Below are 8,795 nucleotides of genomic sequence, written 5' to 3'. Positions count from 1 at the left end.
GTCATTTTGTGACTTGGAGGCGTTTATCACTTTAATATTCGTTTCCTTGTAGACAAATGATAGAATACATTTTATTAACATGCAGAAGAATCTCTGATTTTTGAAAAAGTAATAATTTGACAGTTTTTGAAATATTTGTCTTCAAACTACTCCTATTCCTTTCTTTTAACAGAACACATTTGGAGGATGATGAGCCTGAATTTAGAAACAAAAAATTACCCCATAGTGAGCACACCTCACAATTTTACTCCATTGGGGAACCTCACGCATTCTGGGATTTCAGTTTGTTAATAATAAATATTTCATTTAAACCTTAAATGTCCCAAAATGATCCTTAATTTTACTATGAAATAAAACTAAACTGTTAGCCACTTAATACATTATTATATGGAAAAAAAGTTTGTTTTTCTACATCATGTGCAATGTAGGTTCTATTTATTACTTTCCCTTGTAAGAACTATAAAATAAATTTTGTTTATTACATTTCTTTTTCCTTAGTACACAAATAGAATCATTAACATACAATTGGAAATTTATTTCAAATATAATGCCATTTCTACTACATTAACTGTAATTTTATTTTTTAAATTCCCTCCCTCTCTGTGTCTTCCAATTTTTCATTCTCTTTCAGTTACAGTTAAGTTACCAGGAGACTGGCATTTCCTCTGCACTCAATTAAAAAAAAAAAAAAAAAAAAAACTTTTACTCTTCAAAGTTTTATGACATGAGTTTAGATACAAAATTAATTATATTTACTGTATGTGAAAGTATAACATTTAGTTTTATGACAACAGTTGAAAAATCAATGGACAAAGTTATCACTAAAAAATATGTTTAAATCAGTAACCCCACATACTGTTGTTGTTGCTTTCCCTAAAAGGAAACAGGTATATAAGACTTTAATCACAAAAGTATAGGTTAGTAGGTTTCAGTTAGTACCTAGCAAAAAAGTCATTGATTGTCTATTTCAAGAAGAAAATTTATAAAGGCAGAGCATTTTTTAAACCATTTGTAAATAGTGTAAATATTTTTTCTTGAATTAGCACTGCAGGAATTGTAAGATCATTTTGAGATATACAAATTCACACAGACACACAAATATGAGTGAGCAATATTCTACAGTAGAGTGTTTTAAATAAAATAACTATTTTTTCTGCAACCAGGAATATTGAGAAATAAAAATTGGAAAATCTAATGTGGATTTCTTATATATAACTTACAAGCTTGTTACTGAGGTGACAGTGTCATCTATACTCGGTAAAACAATTTAGATTCACTGCAATTTGTACAGCAATGTCAATGTATTTGTTTGATATTCAAATGTGATGCTATGCACAGCTTGAAATACTATTTTTATATTTTCCCATCAGCCTTGGTGGATGTGACTTCATATTCTTGTACATAAAATTTAATTCTCCATTATTTAGTTGTAAATGAATAATTCATATAATTCAAAACTCTGCTTACAAAAAGTATAACCATATATGCATATAACTACATATATGTGAATATAAACTAATATATAGAGAATAGATTTTTTCTAATATATGAAAACAAATGTGAATACAAGTCACTGTTATTTGGACTTACATAATATATAACTAAAACAGCATTAACATAAAATGATCCTCAATATCTATAAATGGTGAAGCAATAACCTCTTTTTGTCCTTTGTGATGCCTTTTTACAAGTCTGGAACATCTTTGCATTCGACTGAGGAGCTAAGAAAGCTTCGAAAAACTCTGTTCTTAGTAACACCTGAATTTTGACCTTGAGGTTCTCATCTGTCCTCTTTCCGTAAATTCTGTACCACTTCCGGAGACGATTTCTAATATAATACTATCTTTTACATATCCTAATAAGAATAACACTAAAAAATTAGTCTCTTAAATATTAAATAACATTCTTCCAAAATTGCTGCTAACACTGCAATAATTGAAGCCATTAAAATAATAGGTTAGGAAAGTTGTTTTTAAAGTTAATTTCTAGCTATAAAATGTTATGTGTTTGTAAATTATTCTAGGATAAGAAATTTACATAAGGATAAATAAGTTCAAAGAAAAAATTCTAAAAAGAAAAATATGAAATTAACATGTTTTCAAAAGCATGACTACTCAAGTCTTTAATCATTATTTTCTATGGCTTTTTTTCCCACAAGTGGCTAAGGTCCCAACATGAAAAGTCAGATAAAATGTGCAGTGATATGAAAAATGAAGTGTTAATTGTGCTTTTATGGATAAACTAAATCATTTTCTATCACTTATAATTTTAGGAAAAACTCAAAAATAGTTCATCAATGAGTTCATCCTATTTTCACATGCTCTCACATATCTTCTCTACTTTTTAACCTTAATTTATTTAATTTACTGCTTTGGATTTTTCATTAATTCTTAAAAATTTGATCTTAGTACACCAAAAGCAATTCCAATACTTTTTTCTCCTGGCCTTTTTACCTAATATTTATTTCCTTAAGTAGTATTGCAGTCTAAAATTTCCCTGAGGGCAGGACTCCAGTCAATCAATTTAGATGTTCATTGATTGATTTTTTAATGAATAAATATTTACATAACTTCTTAATATAACGCACACATGTAAGATATATTAAACTTAAGATCCTTTGCCACATTGTACCTCTCCGACAAGTACCTATTAAGAGGCATTACTAATCACGCAGTGGTTGCCTGGATATGGAGCGCACACTGTTAAAAAATATACTTTTAGACACCTTGCTTTCCAGTGTCTCTGCTTTTAGCTGCCTCAGTTAAACTTGCTGAAATATAAACAAGCTTTTCAAATATTTATTTGAAAACCATATAAAGTTCAAGGGCATCCCAGTAGGCTCACTGAAATCATTCTGCAGATAAAGTTCTCAATCAGGTTTTTTTTTGTTTGTTTTGTTTTTTTTGTTTTTGTTTTTTTTTTGAGATGAAATCTTGCTCTGTCACCCAGGAGGCAGTACAGTGGCACAATGATCACAGCTCACTGCAGTCTCGACCTCCTCTTGGGCTCAAGCAATCCTCCCACCTCAGCCTACAAAGTAGCAGGGACTACCACTGGGCACCACAATGCCTGGCTAATTTTTGCATTTTTTGTAGAGACACGGTCTCCCTGTGTTTCCCAGTCTTGTCTGGAATTCATAGGCTCCAGATACCAACCTGTCTCAGCCTCCCAAAGTGCTGGGATCGCAGGCATGAGTCACTGTGCCTGACCTATTTTCTTAGATTTCATGGCAATTCCAAGTTTTGCTACTATGAAATAGTTTTCAATCCCAAGTATGTATTTGTATATGCTATCTACATAGATAAGTTAATCTTTCTGATAGAGAAAAGGCCTACCAAAATAAATTTTGACCATATTCATAGCTATCTCATACTCTTTCTTGACAAACGAACCCTTATTTCTAAAAAAAATCTGCTGGATATGTCCAAATGGAACATTTGCAGATACTTAAAGTTGTCCAATAACAAATACAAACTGATACTTCTAAAAACTTGTGTTTTTCTATTACTGTATTAACTTTACTTCATTTATTTAAAATGCTTTAGATTTTGAAGAGTTTTATCAGGACAAAGGTTAATTTTTTAAAAGTCTTTTGGACATACTGGGCTTGAGTCTGGTGGTCATATCTTTGTAGATTGCACAGATATATGTTGAATCACATCAACTCATTGTCGGAAATAAAGATGGAACATAAGAATACTCGCTGACCTTTGATGTGGTAGATAAAATTCATTTATAATGGTACATTTTTAAAACAATTATCATAGAGTATTAAAAATGTCCTTCTATATTTAGTAATGGATAGTATTAATATCATCTACTATTCACTTACCACAAAAGTATTATATCATCTAATTATTCTTCTTCCTTTCTGCTTTCTTTGTCTAATCATCTGATTTACTGGTGTAGAATCTCACATAGCAGCTTTCCAGACCAAGGCCATGGGCACATAACTATGAGATCCACAGACTGTACCACATATAGTACCATCCAGAAGCTTGTTCCTGATAGAACACCTGATAAGCCCTATCATAACCTCCTTAGGGCACAGTTAAGGTGCCAACTTGAAAATGAGGTTCTGAGGGAACCGGTTGCTATTCATTAGAATGTCTGCTATCTCCTGTAGGAAAAGAACACATTCACCTCTTGCCTGGATTACTCAGCCTCAGAAATCTCACTAGCTTTTACCCTCACTTTATTTGACCTCTGATCAAGGAAGTACCAAGGAATGACTCCGTAGGTCACTTGAGTACCAAAGTTATTTCTCCCTGCCCCATTTATAGTAGTTATTCTACCTTGTTATTATGATGAGGTTTCCTTATTTGTAAAAATTCTAGAAGTACGGTGTATCTTTCTTCCCCTACCAATGTACCCACATGAGTAGGCCTACGTGGCCAGGATGCAGCTACAGTTTTATGTTTAATGGTATTCTTTAGAATCTCTGAATAAAATAAGCCCTCTTCTGAGACCTAGTACCTCTATTCCCACAAAGTCTAAAGTGTAATGGGCAAAAGCATATATCCACAATTAGGTCTTTGGAAGTGCTTGTTAGCAGGGTCACTTCTACCTTCTACCTTGAAACTACCTCTAGTCATTGGTTTCTGTAGCCATGTGTCTTCCTGTTAGGGCAACAGCATGAGATAATGATGCTTGGTGCATTCTACATTCTAATGAATAGCAACCTGTTCCCTCAGAACCTCATTTTCAAGTTGGCACCTTAGCTGTGCCTTTAGGAGGTTATTATAGTGCTTATTAGGCATTCTATCAGGAAGAAGTTTCTGGATGGTATTATATGTGGTACAATCTGTGGGTCTCATAATTATGTGCCCATAGCCTTGGTCTGGAAAGCTGCTATCTGAGATTCTATGCCAGTAAATCAGACACTGAAAATTCTCAGAAAACATTGTTGGATGAGACACTATGACTGGAAAGGAGAAACTCTTACCTGAAAAAGTATGCCGGCTACAGTCAGAATGAAGCACTGCCCTTTCCATGAAAGATGGGGTCTGATGTAATCAACTTGGCATCTAGTGTATTTTATTTTTATTTCATTATTTTTCTGTCCTCAAGGTAATGCATCATAGTTGGACCTAAGTGGTGTTCATTGTGAAGACAGGTTGGACACTACAGTGGCAGTGATTGGATGAGACTGAGTGCGAAGGAGCCTTTTCTGTTGGGTCCAAGTACTCTTTGAATAAGTTAATATTCAAGCAATAATATCAGAAACTGGTTGGATAACGTCTTTTAGGTGAGTTATCTTGCCCATTTTTTAAGCTTTTGTTTACTAAATGCTCTCTTGTGGGTATTAATGTGTAATTAAAATATTCTCACACTTTGTGCCTAATGTTGTAAGTCCAGTAACATGTCTTTCCTTTGGGTCTCCTTAAATTTGTCCTTCTCAGCATTCTGTATAATAATCAAAGGCATTTACCACTGCCCACACTTTCAAATAAAGCTCTGTATTGGGTAATGTGTCTTTCCAAATAGAGTGGATGTCCAAGAACTGTGCCCAAAGCTCTGCCCAACATGAAGATTGCTCATCACCACTATCATTTAGGCCTCCCAGTAAGTGAGGCTGTAATGGTAACAGTATGTTTTCACCTTACACCCACAAACTTATCCAACCCATCCTTGAAACAAGTCTGGCCTTTTCTATCTCTGTCAGCTGTTCATAAAGAACTGTTTATAGAGGCATAGGTGTGAGTTACAAGGTATCGAGGGAATCTGAGCCAACTTTTACGCAGCTTACTTGTACCCTCTCAGTCTTCTCAAACCCAACCTTCTATGTCCTGTATCTGCTGTATAATGAATTGCTATTCGTGTCACCAACTGTTTACATTTTGACTGTGTGACATTTGCCAATCTGGACTCAGGATTGTCAGTTTTAACAGGATGAGATCTAAGTTTTGTGCCTGGCCTTCAAATCTGTCTGTCCTCTGGGTTTAGGAAATAATCTGTATCTGTAAAAACTGCCAAGGAGACTCACACTCTTTCCTTTCATTTCTGAGCAATCAATTTGAACCTGACATGTTCTCTTATTGGCCTATCAATGGTACTTGTTAACAAACACTTAATTCCTCAGTTCTTGCAGTTACTATTTTCTCTGTACCACTCAAAAGCTAGAAATGGTGCAACAGTGCACCAGCTAGTGTATCTCCTTCCTAGTCCACCACAGATTAAAGTCTGACAATCACACTGCACAGCATTCCAGCGACCAGCAAGATCTTACCTACCACTATGAGAAGAGCATGGATTTCAGCAATTTGACAAATTTAATTTGACTGTCTGTGAGGTGCCAAATCTGCCCTAAATTAATAAGATGAATTTTCTGTTTCATGCTTGCTTTATTTTTAAGCTCTCAGAGAACCAGGAGAACACAGACATTCCCTTGTCACTTGGGGCTGATAATCTCATTTGGATATATATGTTTTAATGTTCAGACACAATGTTTTCAGTGGTTATCAAGAACAAATCTGAACCTGCAACCTGTGTTCACATCATCATTCTCAACAAATATCAGCTTACTAAAGTAGGAAAAAAAGAAAAAAAAAGTTGGAAGTCTGAGATAAATTTTTATTTATATTTATTGAATAATGGCAGTAAAGTATCCTCAGACAGAGGAATAAGTTCATGTAATTCTGGGACTTAAATGTTTCTGTATATAAATAGTTACTGCTCCATGGAAGTCAAATATATAGATTTAATATTTTGAATTTATTGTATTCTTTTTCACTCAACCTGACATATTATAACAGTTCATTTCTCATAAGAATAAATTTATAAAAATAAAACATTTATTATTACAATAAGGATTTTAAGTCTCGGAGATGTATTCTTGCTGGTACTTCAACATCAGTGCAATGTCACCATAGTGATGTACAATTCTGATAAATCATTTCAGAGATACCATTGTGATGATGTATTATGACTCACATATACATCATCATGGTTATCATGATGCTTTATTAGTGTCATATGTCACCAAAATGATAGGGCTCTGATGATATAGAATTTCTCAGTAAAATAGTGATGACAGAAGTCATCTCTTTTGGACAAATGCTTTGTACCTGCGTTCCTGAAAGTTTATAAATATGCCATCTACCTTTTCTATACTATCTTGAAAAAAAAATACATTCAAGAATAGAAACAATGTGTGGTTCTTTTGATGCACAAAGCTGAATTTTGCAATGCGACATGCATGAGCTTTCTTGTTATGGCATTCTTCCACATTGATTAACTTGATTTTTTCCCATTCTAAATTGAAATATTTTTCTAATCTCCATATATCAGTAGGCTGAAAGGAATCTATCACAGTCTATGTTACTATAAGGAAGAGATTCAAAATGCAGTGACTTAAACAATGCAGATATCCATTTCCTTTGTGGTAGTCTAGAGATACCTGAATATTACAGGACGGCCATACGGTCCTACTCCTTTAGGTCATTTTGCATTCAGACTACTTCTAACTTACTTCATTATCCTGTAGAATGTAGGCTTTATTTACACGGTTAAAACTGTCTCACCAAGAATATGGACTCTTTCCAGCACAATGGAAAGGGGAGGCAGAGGAGAGAGCAAATGATCAGTTTCCTTTGAAGACAGTCATGCAGAGTTTCACAACACTAGCCTACGTAGAGTAATATAATTCTATAGAACATAATACATTTCCTGTAATTTTTATATTTCTATTACTCTATTAAATACTTCATGTATCATATTCCTTAGATAAATGTTTTATTAAAGTAAACTTATCAACAGCAAATAGAATAATATATAAAAGTGTCACCAAACTCTAAGACTAATATTTGTCACACAGTTAGAAAATACCATCATAATCTTAAAGTTGCCCAACACCACCTTATCACATCCATAATTACATGATCTATTGTACAAATAAAATAGCATATACAATCTTAAATAACCATAGCAATAATATCGTTACAATAACCTGTGACAATATTACTTCTTTCCTCTTCCACACTGCCATAAAACATTTTTTATGTAACTCTGTTATAATACTTGATCCACATCTTGTAAATGGTTATCCTATCTACCACCAGAATAAAAGCTGATTGAAAGTTTACGTTTTGTTTTGATTTTTGCTATGACTTGCTCACAGTCCAGTGCCTGGCATAAGGAAGATTCTCTACATTTGTTTCAAAGGAATAGTTTTCATGGTGTTGTCGATATTAACATTTAGAAACAAAACTACTAAATTATTATTTTACCTTAGCGATTTATGGACAACATTACTCACTTAAAATATATGCAAGCAGACTCTTTAACAGTAGGCAATTTTATATCATTAGTTTTCTTTTTAAAATGTATTACCATTTCACTTATACCACAGAATTTGTTCTAGTTTATTATATTTTTGTGCTATGAAAAACTTTATTGATGACACTATACTTTTGGACTGAAAATAGGTATGTAGATAGATAGATAGATGGATAGATAGATAAATAGGTATATAAATATATAGAGAGAAATTTATAATAATCTTACAATAAAAGATCTAATTAGGAACAAAAATTCAACTGTATTGAATTATTATATACATTATGTTATTAATACTTGATTAAAAATAAAAGTATACTATGTGTCAATAATTATTAAACAATAAATACAATTTATTGGAACACAATCTTTCAATGAGATTAAGAGGGTCATTTTTGTAATTAGTTGATTATTACATTACTGTTAAAATTAGATAAAGTTCATAATGAAGTCTAGCAGTGAGTTTCATTTTTATAAGTAGGTGGGGAATATTAAAGAAAATATATTGGATTTTCTAA

Source organism: Mandrillus leucophaeus, unplaced genomic scaffold (genome assembly GCF_000951045.1).
Source record: "Mandrillus leucophaeus isolate KB7577 unplaced genomic scaffold, Mleu.le_1.0 Scaffold45, whole genome shotgun sequence".
Classification (NCBI taxonomy): Eukaryota; Metazoa; Chordata; class Mammalia; order Primates; family Cercopithecidae; genus Mandrillus; species Mandrillus leucophaeus.
Note: the sequence above shows the minus strand (reverse complement) of the source record.